Source organism: Dermacentor silvarum, chromosome 10, assembly GCF_013339745.2.
Source record: "Dermacentor silvarum isolate Dsil-2018 chromosome 10, BIME_Dsil_1.4, whole genome shotgun sequence".
In the NCBI taxonomy this organism is placed as follows: domain Eukaryota; kingdom Metazoa; phylum Arthropoda; class Arachnida; order Ixodida; family Ixodidae; genus Dermacentor; species Dermacentor silvarum.
This window is the reverse complement of record NC_051163.1, coordinates 73,156,108-73,170,539: the sequence shown is the minus strand read 5'-3', so window position 1 is coordinate 73,170,539 and position 14,432 is coordinate 73,156,108. Positions and strand designations below refer to the sequence as shown.

Below are 14,432 nucleotides of genomic sequence, written 5' to 3'. Positions count from 1 at the left end.
TGAATGCCATGACATGTGACTACCAGCTTGTTGATGTAGGGGATCATGAAAAAGTCCCTTTTCGCTTCACGCATTTTCAAGGTACATCTCATGCAAGGCTAGATCGAATTTATGTATCTTTACCTATCCTCCCTAGCCTATACGGCTACAGTGTGCACCCTGTGTTCTTCAGTGATCATTGTTTGGTGTCGGCTTGTTTTGGCAACCGGCAGTGTCAAAGTTCGCGGATGAATTGGGATTTATGGAAAATTAATAATCAGTTACTCTTACATAAGCCTTTTCTCAAGCGCGTCCCGGAAATTCTTATTGACGTTTCAAGTCGTAGTTCGTTATCTGTCTTTGCGCAATGGGAGATATTCAAGCAAGAAGTTAAAATGATAGCCATCGAAGAAGCTTCCATATTGTCTTTTGAGAAAAAAGGCAAATATAAAGAGTTGTGCAAGTTGCTAGATAAGCTGCACGAACTTGAATGCCTGCATCCTGGCAAGTACATCGAAGACATTTACAACGTTAAGGCACAAATGCAGACAATGGACACTGTGAGATACAGAGGTGCACTAGTTCGAGCGCGTACTCGTCGGTATTTGGAGAGAGAGAGAGAGAGAAAACGACTTTATTGACATTAATCCGGCATGTAGGGGTGGATCAGGCCACGTAGGGCTCCATCAACCCCCACTAGACCTCAGCGCGTACCGGTCCGGCGCTAGCTACTAGGAGTTGCCTCCGTTCGCTTTTGCCGGGCCAGGGCCGCGTCTAGCCGCTGGATGGCTTGGAGTTGCGCCTGATGGTCAGGCGAACTGATGTAGTGTTCCATGTCCGGTGGCAGAGAGTCCCGCACGGTTCCCCCCGCACACGCGTCACACCCCCACAGCACGTGGGCTAAGGTTGCCAGTTCTCGCGCACACACACTGCACGTAGCACTTTCAAACAGTCCGGGACACACGTGCCGGGCCAGGGCCGGCGTGACTACTGTTCCAGTCTGTAGCTGTCGTAAGAGGACCCCCTCACGTCGCCCTAGTCTCGGGTGAGGCCCAGACAACGCTCGGCGGCCCTCTCGGTACCAAGCGAGGATTCCTCCGTAGTCCAGTAGCGGGTCCGGGTCCAGGAAGTCAGCCTCGTCCGCTTCCGAGGGGCGGGGGGGCGCCGCACGGTACGCGAGCTCACGCGCGACGACGTCCGCCTCCTCGTTGCGGTTGGCCGCTCCTCCTGGGATGACTCCGACGTGAGCCGGGAACCATCGTAGATGGGTTGTGGTTGACTTGGTCCTCGGCAACAGGCTCGCCGCCGGCGTCCCGACGCTCCCGCGGCCAAAGTTGGCGATGGCCGTGCGGGAGTCGCTCAGGATCGTGGTCGCCTCCGGTATGCCGCTCAGCGCCAGGGCGATGGCGGCTTCCTCCGCTTGCTCCGCAGACGTCGCTCGGACGCTGCAGGCGTTGAGTACTTTCCCGTCCGTGGCCCGGACAACCGCTGCCACGTACGTTTTCGGCTTGCGTTGGTGTTTGGCTGCGTCCACGTACACCGCCTTTGCGTCGTCGGCGTATGTTTCGGCCAGCGCTCTCGCCCTGGCCACCCTTCGCTCCTTGTTGCGGTCCGGGTGCACGTTGCGCGGGAGCGGCAGGACCACCAGGCGCCTTGCTACTTGCTTGCTCACCCTCCCGCTTCGGGGCTTCCTCCCAATAGGATTCGGCCCTTGGCGGGCGCAGGCCGACCCTCTGTAGGTTCGCTCTTCCGGCTTTGGTTGTTGCGAGGCGAGTCAGCAGCGTCGTGCGCTGGGCCTCGCTCACCTCCTCCAGGGTATTATGGACTCCTAGTCGAGCCAGGGCATCGTTGCTCGTACAGGCGAGGAGGCCCAGCGCCGTCTTGTGGGCCTTCCTTATTGCAGCGTTGATTTTCTCCCGCTCGTGCCGCAGCCATCCGTGGAACGCGCCGACGTACGAGACGTGGCTCGTCACGAACGACTGCAGCAGTCGCAGGAGATTCGTCTCTCGCATCCCATGTCGTTTGGTGGATATCTGCTTGACCAGGCGGGTCGCCACTCCCACCTTCGTTAGCAGCCGGCTCAGAGCGGTGTGGTTGCCGTTTCCCGCGTCGAAGTGCATGCCGAGTACTCTGATTCCTCGGACGTGCGGGATGGTGGTGCCGTCTTCGGTCCTTAGCGTGATGTTAGCCGCCTCCTTCTCCGTTGACTTGCGCCAGTGACCAGGAGGTGGCAATACCAGTAGCTCCGACTTCTGCGGAGAGCATCGGAGGCCTGTCCGCTGCAGGCAGTCTTCTATGTGCCAGATTGCCTCTTGCAGTGACTCCTCTATGTGGCCGGTCGTGCCTCCCGTCATCCACAATGTGATGTCATCTGCATATATTGTGTGCTGGACCTGCGGCAATCGGGCAAGGCGCTCGGCCACTGGTATCATGACTATATTAAATAGAATGGGGGAGATGACGGCCCCTTGCGGTGTGCCGACGCTGCCCAACCTTCGCTCCTCCAGCTGCAGGTGACCGACGTGGAGGCACGCCGTCCGATTCGAGAGAAAGGCCCGGATGTAATCGTACGTTCGCCGTCCCAGCCCGAGCCTCTCGACCTGTGCCAGGATTGCGGAGTGTAGCACGTTGTCAAAGGCACTTTTGAGGTCGAGGCCTAGGATCGCCCTGCCGTCGGTCTTGCTGGGGGACTCGAGCAGGTCGTGCTGGATCAGTAGCATTGCATCCTGCGTGCTCAGCCGGGCCCGAAAGCCCAGCATCGCCGCAGGGTACGCGTCGTGCTCTTCCATGTAACTCTGCCAACGGTTGTTTAGCACGTGCTCCAGCACCTTGCCCGCGCATGACGTCAGGGAGATCGGGCGGAGATTCTAAATGCTGGGCGGCTTGTTGGGTTTAGGGATCAATATCGTTCGGGCGGTCCGCCACTGCTTGGGCAGCGTGCCGGAGCGCCAACAGTCGTTGTAGAAATTCGTAAGGGCCGTGATGGCCACGTCGCCAAGGTTTCGCAGGGTCTTATTGTGGATCAGGTCCAGGCCGGCTGCCGACTTGCAGTTCAGCTCTTGCACCGCTCGGCGGACCTCCCATTCTTCTATATCCGCGTCGAGCGCGGGGTTTTCTGTGCCTTCGTAGTCCGGGTGGCGGACTTGTGCGGTGGCCGGGAGATATTGATCGATGAGGCGTTTGCCCACTTCGTCCTCGCCGTGTTCTTTGATTGCCGCGTGCAGGATCTGCGCCAGTCTGTGTTGCTGGAACGATTTGCTCTGCGTCTCGTCACGTAAGTGGCGGAGCAGCTTCCACGTACGGCTGGCGTGCAGCTGCCCGTCGGCTTCGTTACAGATGGCATGCCACTGCTGCACGCAGAGCTGCGTGCTGTATTTTTCGATTTCGCGGCCGAGGTGGGCGATGTATTTGGAGCAACAGCCTTGTAGTCGTTCGCTTGGTGATGAGCGTCGGCATGCTCTGTCGAAGCAAGTTCTCGAGATAGAGTATTCCGGAGCGATTGTTAATGACCAGGATAGAATAATGAAAGCGTTCACAGATCATTACGAAAATATCTTTCAGTCTCACAAAGTAGTTAAGAGTGAAGCTGTAACGGAAAATTTTATTTCGTTGCTGCCACAGCTCAGTCAAGAAGAATGCGATGACGTTGATAGAGGCATAATTATCAAGGAAGTGGAAGCAACCATTGCTTCGCTAACTAAAGGCAACACTCCTGGGCCTGATGGCTTGAGGAGCGGAATTTTATCAGTGCTTTTGCTCTATATTGGCTCCCTTTCTGCTTAAAGTGTATGAAGAAGCTTACAGGATTGGATACCTACCTGCCACGCTCTATCAAGGGCACACAGTACTTATCCCAAAAAGCAGTGATGCAACAAAATTGCAGAAGGTTGAGGGATATCGCCCCATATCACTTTGCAACGTGGATTATAAAATACTTGCTAAGATATTAGCTAGTCGCCTTCAAGAAGTAATTCGATCATTGGCATATGTGCGGAATCATTGGCATGTCATTGGCATATGTGCGGTATCCTACCACCACCATCAAACATGTGGCATTAGAGGAAGATCAATTCAGACAAATATCCACGTTGCACGGTCTGTGCTAGAGTATGTGACAGAAAGTGCGGGTCAGGTTGCAATAGTCCAGGTTGATTTGGCAAAAGCATTTGATAAAGTTAATCACTGCTTCTTGTTTAGTGTTTTAGAGCAAATAAACATTGGATCTCTTCTTTTTAAAGGCATATCCATGTGTTATGCTAACGGTACAACAAGCCTAATTGTTAATGGTTGTCTATCTGACTCTGTCTACCTCAGGGCATCGGTAAGGCAAGGATGCCCCTTGTCTCCTCTATTATTCGCTTTGTACTTGGAACCGCTTTGTGCACAAATTTTGAAGGATCATACCTTTCACGGGTTCAAATTGTTATCCAATGAGGTCCGGGTACTAGCCTATGCAGATGACATAGCCTTCTTCTGCGCTGACAAGAAAAGTGTGGAGACTGCCCTCGCCATAACGCAGCAGTTTTGCTCAGCTTCTGGTGCAACAGTGAACTTTGAGAAGAGTTCAGGATTTTGGTTCGGTGTATGGTATACAATTCCAACTCACTTCGCAGGTATTCAGTGGAGGCAAGACTTTAAGTACTTAGGTGTACCCCTCTCTCAATATCGCAACAGTAATCCACACTGGTTAGCGGAAGTTGCAGAAGTACAACGTAAGGTTAACAACTGGCAGGGGCGGCAGCTGTCCATATTTAGCCGAGCTGAAGCTTGCAATCTGTTTCTAGGAGCTCGACTTATGTACGTCCTGCAGGTATTACACTGCTCACGACTTAGGTTGCAAGCTTTCCATCGTGTGTTTGCTACCTATATATGGAGCTCACGTGTTGAGGCCATGCGGCGTGATAACCTTTTTCTTCCTCTTGAGAGTGGTGGTCTTGGCCTAGTTCACCTTTTTGTTAGGCAACTTGTCTCCCGGTTATTCTTCTTTCGTGATGTAAACAGTCCTTTTCTAAAAGAGATGTTACAACTTCGATTAATGAATTACTTCCCAGAAATAGTCGTGTCGTCATCTGTCAGAGATGCACCACCTGCTCCTTGGGGCTTCTTGAAAGAGGTTGTTGAAGGCTTTCGCTTTCTTAAGAGTCGCTTTAGCTTGGATTATATTTTCACTGCATCCCGTAAAGAAATTTCTGCTGCACTGATAGACACATTGTTTCCTGTTCCCCATTACCGTGCGCCTTATTTGGAATGTTGCTACTTAGATGTACTCAAGCGTGTCCGTCGAATGATCATTCCTCCAGGGATCAAGACTTTTTTTCTTTAACTTACATTCGGCAACCCTTCCTGTCAAAACATGGTTAAAAAAAGGGGCTGTTTCGTGCCGTGGTCTACAAATTGCCGTTTGTGTCCACATGCTGAAACGATTGATCACTGTTTTGTCGATTGTAGGGATGCTGTGTTCTTCTGGGACATTCTCCAAAGAACACTTAAAAAAGATTTAGACATCACACCATACACAATTCGTTTCTTACCTTTTAAAGATCCCTGTGACCCACCATATGACATGTTCGTCGTACTTGGTCTGCATAGTCTCTGGCGCAGTATAATGTGTGACAGGCACGCTGAACCACCGCGAGGCACTCGGTCGTTTTTTCGGGAGTCGGCTGCCTACGTTCGTAGTGTGTACGCTGCTCAAGAAACAGCGCCGGACTGGATGACTTTATTGGACGCGTGCACATGCTTGCCTGACTTTTGAATATGTACCTGTAGAATCAAAGAAAGTCCTGACATATTTTGCTACTGGAGAAGGCATTACGGAACCTATGCAAAAAAATATAGGGTAATGGTCTGTTACGGCATAGTCCACTATTCCAGCTGTGCTAAAATCAGTAAGTATGCTAGACAGTACATGGTCAATTAAAGTATTAGGTCCGCCTATTTCACACCTGGTTGGAGCTGTGATTAGAGAGGAGAGTCCACAGCTAAGATAAGTACGTAAGTACTCAGAGCAACATTGACTGTCAGGGTTGATAATGTTGATGTTAATGTCGCCACATATCACAATATCCTTGTTTTCATCAGTGACTATGTTTAGTAACTGCTCAAATTCTTTACAAAGCTCGATGTAGGAGGAAGAAGGTGAACGATAAATGCATGCAATTATGATGTTATGTTTGGTAGGCAGCTGCAGAGTAATGCTCTCTACTTCTAACCACACTGATTCACAGAGACAATGACGAAAAAAAAGATCATGGCGACGCTTATATGATAATGAAGATTTTACTAAAATGGCCGAACCGCCACTACGATAACCTTCACGATGACAATATTCGGAAGTGTAGCCAGAAAGACCGTATAGATTCCCGTCATGAGACGATAACCACGTTTCAGATAGGCATACGAAAGAGAAGGCATGATCAAGACTACAAAGAAGAGCGATTAAATCATCATGATGCTTACAAACACTGCGGATGTTCCAATGTATTAGGGATAAAGTGGGTTGTTTTTCCTTAAATAGAGCTTTCGCTTCATCAAGAGTAAAAACTGAGTCAGCCATGGTGAATTATACGTTAGTGCAAGCAAGGAAGAAATTATTTGAAGACTGACAAGTCATTCGCACTGCATATGCGATGAACACGGCTGTTTTCCGACTTTCTGGCCTTAATGGCACAGTTATCGGTCCACAGAAATTTCCATCCTTTAGACTTCTTGAGCTCTAGCGCCTGCGCAAAAAGCCGCTTATTATCGGGTGTGAGGTGATCATTAACATAAATAAAAGTGGGTGGTTTATGTGACAGCCCTATTGCAGTTGTTGTGAGTCTTGCTTTGCGCGCTTTGGAAGCAAAGTCAGCCTTTTTTGTTCGCGAGCAGAACCGCGCGATAATGTTAGTTCCTTGTTTGGCAGGCACGCGGTGAACAATGTCAATGTCACCAGCAGTGACAGGGCACCCAATCTTGTCGCCTAAAGCCTGGACAATTGTTAGGCAGATTTCTCCTTCAGTCTGTGGAATACCTTTAATTTCTACGTTATTTTGCCTGGAATACTGCTCAAGGTCAGCTACTCGTTGTGAAAGGCTTTTGTTACTCTCAAAGACTTATTATCGTCTCTCAGGGATTTGTTTTCTTGGAGAAGGTTGTCGTTTCTTGCTTTCACAGATTCGTACAATTCATTAAACACACTAAGACTTTGACGCATTTCTGCGACTTCAGAACGTAGATGCTCAAGTTCTTTCGCCAACTCGGAATTAGTGGGCATCTTGTAGAATTATGCGGATCAATACAAAAAGCAAAGAATGGCAGCAGTGGTGGCGGCAAAAACTTATGGGCTATAAGGAAAATTTCGGAAGCACTAACCTGCAGGATTATGCAGAGAATGGTTAGGAACGAATACTATGCCGCCAACCACTGCTGCCAAAGTGATGATCGACGTTCCAGGGCAATCGCTTATAAAGGCAGGATCCGTCTGTAGGCGGCGCTGCACGCGATGCAGTGATGACAGTGCTGGCGTCGCTGGCTTTACACGTGTGCGTCTTGATATAGTATCGTTGTTCACACAGATGGCTCCGGAAATCAGATGCACACGAAATCTGCAGAAATATGCAGAGAATGGTTAGGAACGAATCCTATGCCGCCAACCAAAGTGATGCCAAAGTGATGGCGAAGTAGTGGAGTCGGTGTTGTGGGTCGGGAGTGTTGATGAGGACGAGGTGTAGGAGGGTGTCGATGATTACGGTGTCTGGCTTGGCCTCTTGGTGTCCGAGGTGGGCTGCTTGCAGAATGGCATCGCGAAGCGTAACGCCGTTCCCAGTCCGAAGGTTGAGGCCGCCACGGGGACGGAGGATGATTTTATGATCGTCGATGGGTAGCTTGGGGTGGCGTAGGGCAAAGAGTTTGGGCGGCCGGGGCCGGTGCCCCGCCGGAGTTTCAGGCGCAGATAGCTGCTTGCATTTCTCGGCAGCGGCGGAATTCGGAGTATGGGTGGGGTGGGAGTTACGAGTCGAGCTTCTCTTGTCGTGCGCTGAATACCAGCCGTTGTTAGAGGTTAGTTCCGAGGGTGATATTTCTTCTCCCTCTACTACAATTGGTTGCATACCGCCGTCGAGGTGCCGACGTGCCGAATGGTCCTTGTGCGCAGCTGCGTCTCTTGCGCTCTTCGGTGTCTGCTGCACAATTCTGCACAGCGGCGCCTGCTGCACAATTCGGATGGCTAGGATAAGTTGGTCCTGTCATAGGGGCAGCGTTTGCGGAGCGCATGTAAAGCACGTCCGCTCTCCAGAAGAGACGGAGTGGGTCTTCTCCGCGCCCCGCAGGACCGCTTTCGATTCCCACCCAGATCAAAATTTCCCTATTTTTCTTTTCAAAGGGATTAATTTACATTGTTTACATGAACCTCCCTGCTAAATTTGTCGTCAATTCGAGCATTGTTTACGCGTTTTTACTCTTTGTTGTAGGCCATTTTTGGTAGCGTCCTTTGGTCATGCCGCCGACTACAACGTCGGATTTTCGCGTAATAAGGCATATAATGCTTTCGCATTAAAAGAATAGAAAGGAATCCGCCCCAACACGGAGCCTTGCGGCACACCAGACGTAGGAGCAATATCATCTGAACAACTCTCATTTGACAGCTATTCCACGTAACTCCCCGCAGGGGCGTCTGTGCAAGCAGGCGTTTGGTGAGTTGTGCCACCACGTACCCGAGCACACGAGGGTTGGACACTCCCGCGTGTAGCCGTGCGCGGTTCAGCCGTGTCTGGGGTAAGGGTGATCCTGGGGGTTGAGCCGATGCTGGGTGTTCGGAACTTTAAGGCCCCCCAGCGGAGGCAACACACCTCTTCGGCCTCTGCTTCACATAGACGGCACCTCCAGACTGACCCACCTAGAGGAAATTGGCAGTCGCCTTTTCCTGTCCCCCTCTCAACACTTTTTCTTTCTCTTTCACGATCTCTTCTTCCCTGTCTTCTGTTATCTTCTCCTCACTTTCAAATTTCTGGGGGCAAGGGTTACCCTTGTGTGGCTAGCCAGTCTTGGTTATGCTGTATTTGGTTATAGCAGTGATGTACAACTGGCGTTGGCAGGATTCCCACTGCAGGAACCCCTGTCAGGTCCCCGTGTTGGCCTCGTTTGTGGTTGGTTGGCATCGCTGCCGAAAATCCCAGCTATGCTGATGGACAGCGCTTTCTCTAAACTCCCTGATCGCCCTCAGAAACGAGAGCGCAGCGAAGATGTATTTCAATTTTTTGGCAACAGAACACAAAACTTTCCACGATTTCACGTCATCCACTCTGATAAGCCCGAAAAGACAGTGAAAATGATCTCACCCTTCCTTGTCTCGAAGTCTCTCACTGATGTTCTTGGCCGAGGTTACAAAGCATCGAAAATGGCAAGCGGTGATCTGCTTCTGGAGCTCCGCGATCAGATACAATACGAAAAACTGCCGAAATTAGTGTCATTTGGGGACATCCCTATAACACTGACCACACACCGTACTATGAACAGCACTCGCGGCGTTGTTTCAGATGATGATTTAATGGAGCTAACCAAGGCTGAACTCTTGGATAGCTTTAGTGAGCCGAATGTCATAAACTTTAAATGAATTAAGATGAGGCGCGACGGCAAAGAAATCAAGACTAAGCACCTGGTGCTCACTTTCGGCTCAAGTGTCCTGCCCGAGTCCATCGAGGCCGGACACATCAAACTTCGTGTCAGGGCATACGTTCCAAATCCTCTCAGATGCTTTAAATGCCAGCGATTCGGCCACAACTCCCAGAACTGCCGAGGGCGCCAAACGTGTGCGAAATGCAGTGCTCATGAACACTCATCTGAGTCTTGTGAAAACTCACTACATTGCGTGAACTGTGATGGGGAGCACGCCGCATACTCGCGGTAGTGCTCATCCTGGAAAAAAGAAAAGGAAATTGTAACAATTAAAGTAAAGGAAAATCTAACGTTCAAGGAGGCGCGCAGGCGAGTATCCTACCTGCCAAAGAACACCTTTGCCGATGTGGCGCGGCAGGGGGCGGCGTCGCAACGGCTTCCGGCGGCTGTCCGGCTCACACAGTGAGCCGGCAGTGACGCCATCCGCCTCCCCCCCCCCCCCCCCCCCGGCGGCTGCAGCTAGCGCTGCTCCGCCATCCCAGAACACGGGACCATCGACCTTTGGGCTGGTGGCCTCAAGGGCCTCGTCCCTCGAGACGAGGCCTTCCCGTCAAACCAACCGCTCGCAAGAGCACGTGTCAAGCGCCTCGGAAGAGGCGATGGACACAACAATCGGCCAGACGGCGCCGCAAGCGCTAAAGGAGCCGCGAGCATCTCGCGATCGCTCCAAAAAAGAAAAAGCCCGCATCGCAGGGCCCGACAAGGGCTCTGTAAGTTAAGTTAGTTTCTTTCAAACACACAGCACAAAAAACACTTTCAACATGAATACACAAATAATACAATGGAACGTGAGAAGACTCCTACACAACCTCGATGACGTCAAATAAATCCTACACAAGTTTAATCCTAAGGTGCTGTGTGTTAAAGAAACACACCTCAAACATGCACAGACAAATTTCCTTAAAGAATATGCTATTTTTTCGCAAAGACCGCGATGACACTGTTGCGTCATCCGGTGGTGCGGCTATCGTAGTCGAGAGAGGTGTTGCCGGTCGGGAAATAAGACTTCGTACGCCCCTAGAGGCAGTTGCTGTCCAAGGGGTGCTGTTGGGCAAGCTAGTCACTATCAGTTCTATATACATCCCTCCCAGTTATCAACTTAATAAAACCGAATTTCAAGACTACATAGATTAGCTTCTGGCTTCATACATAGTTCTCGGAGATTTCAATGCACATACTCGTAACTAATTGTGGGGAGACTCTCGTTGCGATGCGAGAGGTCGCCTAATTGAAAACTTTCTTTTTTCCTCAGGACCATGTTTACTGAATAAGAAAGAGCCAACACACTACAGCGTGGCGCACAACACATACTCCTCCATAGATTTAAGTATCACGTCGAGTACACTAATGCCGGACCTGGAGTGGTCCGTTCTCAAGAACCCTTTTGGGAGCGACCACTTCCCAGTTATAATAAACTTAACAAAACAAGATATATGCTCACCACACAGTTCCCGCTGGAAGATTGACACAGCTAACTGGGAAATTTTCCGAGAAATTACATATTTAAGCACGGATGATATTACCTCCTTTAATGTAGAAGACGCTGTGGCGTATATAACAGGCTTTATAATTGACGCTGCCACGAAATGCATCCGTCAAACTAACGGACTTACGAATAAACGTCGCATTCCGTGGTTGAATGAAGAATATAAACAAGCACGGAAAAATCAAAACAAAGCTTGAGGACGACTTCGCGACTCTCCAACTGCCGAAAACTTGATTAGTTTCAAACAAATGAAATCCCAGGGTAGAAGAACACGTCGACGTGCGAAAACATAGAGTTGGGAGAAGTGCATCTCCGGTATAAATTCTTACACGGATGAGACAAAAGTGTGGAATAGACTTAATAAATTAAAAGGCCGGGAAGTACACCCATTACCCTTAGTCAGTAACCAAAGTGACAGCCTGGAAGACCAGGCAAATTGTCTGGGCGAACACTTTGAACATGTATCTAGTGCGTCCCAATACACACAAACATTTCTCAGGTTCAAAGAACCCGCAGAGCGAAAGCCCCTTGATCGAAAATGTTCACGAAATGAAGATTACAACTGCAAATTGAGCCTAGTTGAACTTAAAGCTTCTCTTACTTGCTGCAACAACTGGCGCCGATCGTCTCATGTATGAAATGATTAAGCACCTGCACCCTGAAGCACTGAAAACACTCCTGTCTCTTTTCAATGCCATGTGGGCGGCTCGGTATATCCCGTCCTCCTGGAAGGAGGCTATAGTCATCCCCGTGCTTAAACAAGGCCAAGACCCGTCCTTAGCCAGCAGCTACAGGCCAATAGCGCTAGCAAGCTGTCTGTGCAAACTGTTTGGAAAAATGATCAACAGGCGCTTAATCTGTTTCCTTGAAAATAACAAATTACTAGACCCCTCCCAATGTGGTTTCAGGGAAGGTATGTCCACAACAGACCACCTTGTTCACATTGAATCTTATATTAGAGACGCTTTCATACATAAGCAGTTCTGTGTTTCAGTGTTTCTCGGCCTAGAAAAAGCTTACGACACGACATGGCGCTACGGCATCCTCCGAGATCTCTCTGCGATGGGTGCCCATGGCAACATGTTAAACACAATCGAAAGTTACCTATCTAATCGCACATTCCGCGTAAGAGTGGGTAATGCTTTTTCTAAGTCATTCACCCAAGAGACCGGTGTGCCACAAGGGGGCGTGCTTAGTTGCACACTATTGTAAAAGTGAGTTCCCTGCACACAGTGATCCCACGCACTATGTTTTATTCTGTGTATGTCGACGATGTGCAGATAGCTTTCAAGTCATGCAATATTGCCATCTGCGAACGACAAGTGCAGCTGGGAATAAACAGATTGTCCAAATGGGCAGACGAGAACGGTTTTAAAGTAAACGCCCAGAAGAGCACTTGCATACTCTTTAGAAACAAGAGAGGCATAACGCCTGTCCCCAGTATACAAATCAAAGGAGATGCGCTCTCTGTGAGCAGCGAGCATAAGTTTCTAGGCATTATTTTAGATTCCAAGCTTACATTTATTCCTCATATTAAGTACCTGAGGGCAAAATGCCTGAAGACAATGAACCTTTTAAAGCTTCTGTCGCGTACGACTTGAGGTAGTGACCGAAAGTGTCTGCTTAACCTTTATAATAGTCTTGTCCGCTCACGCCTCGATTACGGAGCTATAGTATAATTCCACAAAGCCATGTGCATTAAACATACTAGACCCCGTTCACCATCTGGGTATCCGCCTCGCGACCGGTGCTTTCCGAACAAGTCCCGTCCAGAGCCTCTATGTCGAGTCGAATCAGTGGTCACTCCATCTGCAGCGTTCATATAGCAGTTTCACATAATTTCTGAGCATACGCGCGAACACTGGACATCCTTCTTATTCAACTATAAATGACGTGACCACTGCCACACCCTTCCATAATCGACCGGCAGCGAGAAAGCCCTTCTCTTTGCGCGTGAGGAACCTCAGTGAGGAAATGGGTGTTCCCGTTCTTGAACATTGTCTTATGGCTCCAGCGAAACTGTTACAACCGTGGCAGTGGCAACTCATAGATTGCGATACATAGTTTGTAGAGGTCACGAAAAACGCACCAGAGGCACACATTAAAATGCATTTCCTGGAGCTTCAATCCAAGTGCTCGTGCACAGAGTTTTACACAGACGCTTCTAGGTCACATGTCGGGGTATCTTATGCAGCCGTCGGCCCATCCTTCTCGGAATCCGGTGTACTGCACCCGGAAATGAGTATCTTCACGGCTGAAGCCCATGCACTATTGTCGGCCGTGAATCATATAAGGAAATCAAAATTTCCAAAAGCAATTATATTTACAGACTCCCTAAGCGTCGTGAAAGCAAACACAAAATTTCTATACTAACTGAGCTCTATTCCATCCTATGCAGAGCGTATATATCAAACCGGCATGTAATTATATGCTGGGTGCCAGGTCATAGAGGCATTGAGGGTAATGTTCGAGCAGATCAAATGGCCACATCTGTTACATCTCAGGCTATTAACCCTACAACTGCTGTTCTTGCAACAGATTTGAAGCCTTTCCTGCGAAAGAAACTGCGAAGACACTGGCAACGCTTGTGGGATGCTGAAACAAATAATAAAATAATAGGCTTCACTTCATTAAACCACAGCTAGCTTTCTGGCCTCCCATAACGAGAACACGACGAACTGATGTCCTGTTCTGTCGTCTCAGTATAGGACATACATATAGCACCCACAATTTTTTGCTTACTGGTGATGAACCACCAACCTGTGGTAGATGTAGTGAGACACTGACCGTCCTCCATGTCCTCGTGGAGTGCCGGGAAGCCGAAACGGAAAGAAAGAAATATTTTCCACAAGCGTACCAATATCATGTGCCGCTTCAACTCATTAGGTTTCTTGGTGAAGAACCGCTTTTTAATGCCAAAGCAGTCGTCGATTTTTTGAACGATGTGGTCCTGCATGTTATTAGACCAACTAGTTCGTAGCGCATCCTCTCCCCAGAGGATGCCGCTGTGATAGTAGTTTTTTATAGCACATGCCTCTAGGCCCTTCTGGTTCAAGGGCTCTGATTAGGCAGTAGTGCGTCTTGCTAATTACCGCATCTTAAATATTTCAAATATCGTGTCATTCTTTCTCAGTGTACTCTTCATTTCATAGTACACCTCATAAGTCATTGCCATGATTTTAGTACATGTATATTCTACGCACTTTACTGCGATTATTTTCAGGCCCCTTTACAGCCACGCCTCATCTACTTCTCAGAATTCATCGCTCCACTGCAAACTCACAAACACTGGCATGGCGCTCTTTGGCCATAC

At 49.3% G+C, this 14,432-nt stretch overlaps 1 protein-coding gene; it reads right to left on the bottom strand.

Annotated features, from left to right (window-relative positions):
* The window catches only part of LOC125940785 (uncharacterized), an 847,616-nt gene that overhangs the window by 794,365 nt on the left and 38,819 nt on the right, over window positions 1–14,432 (bottom strand).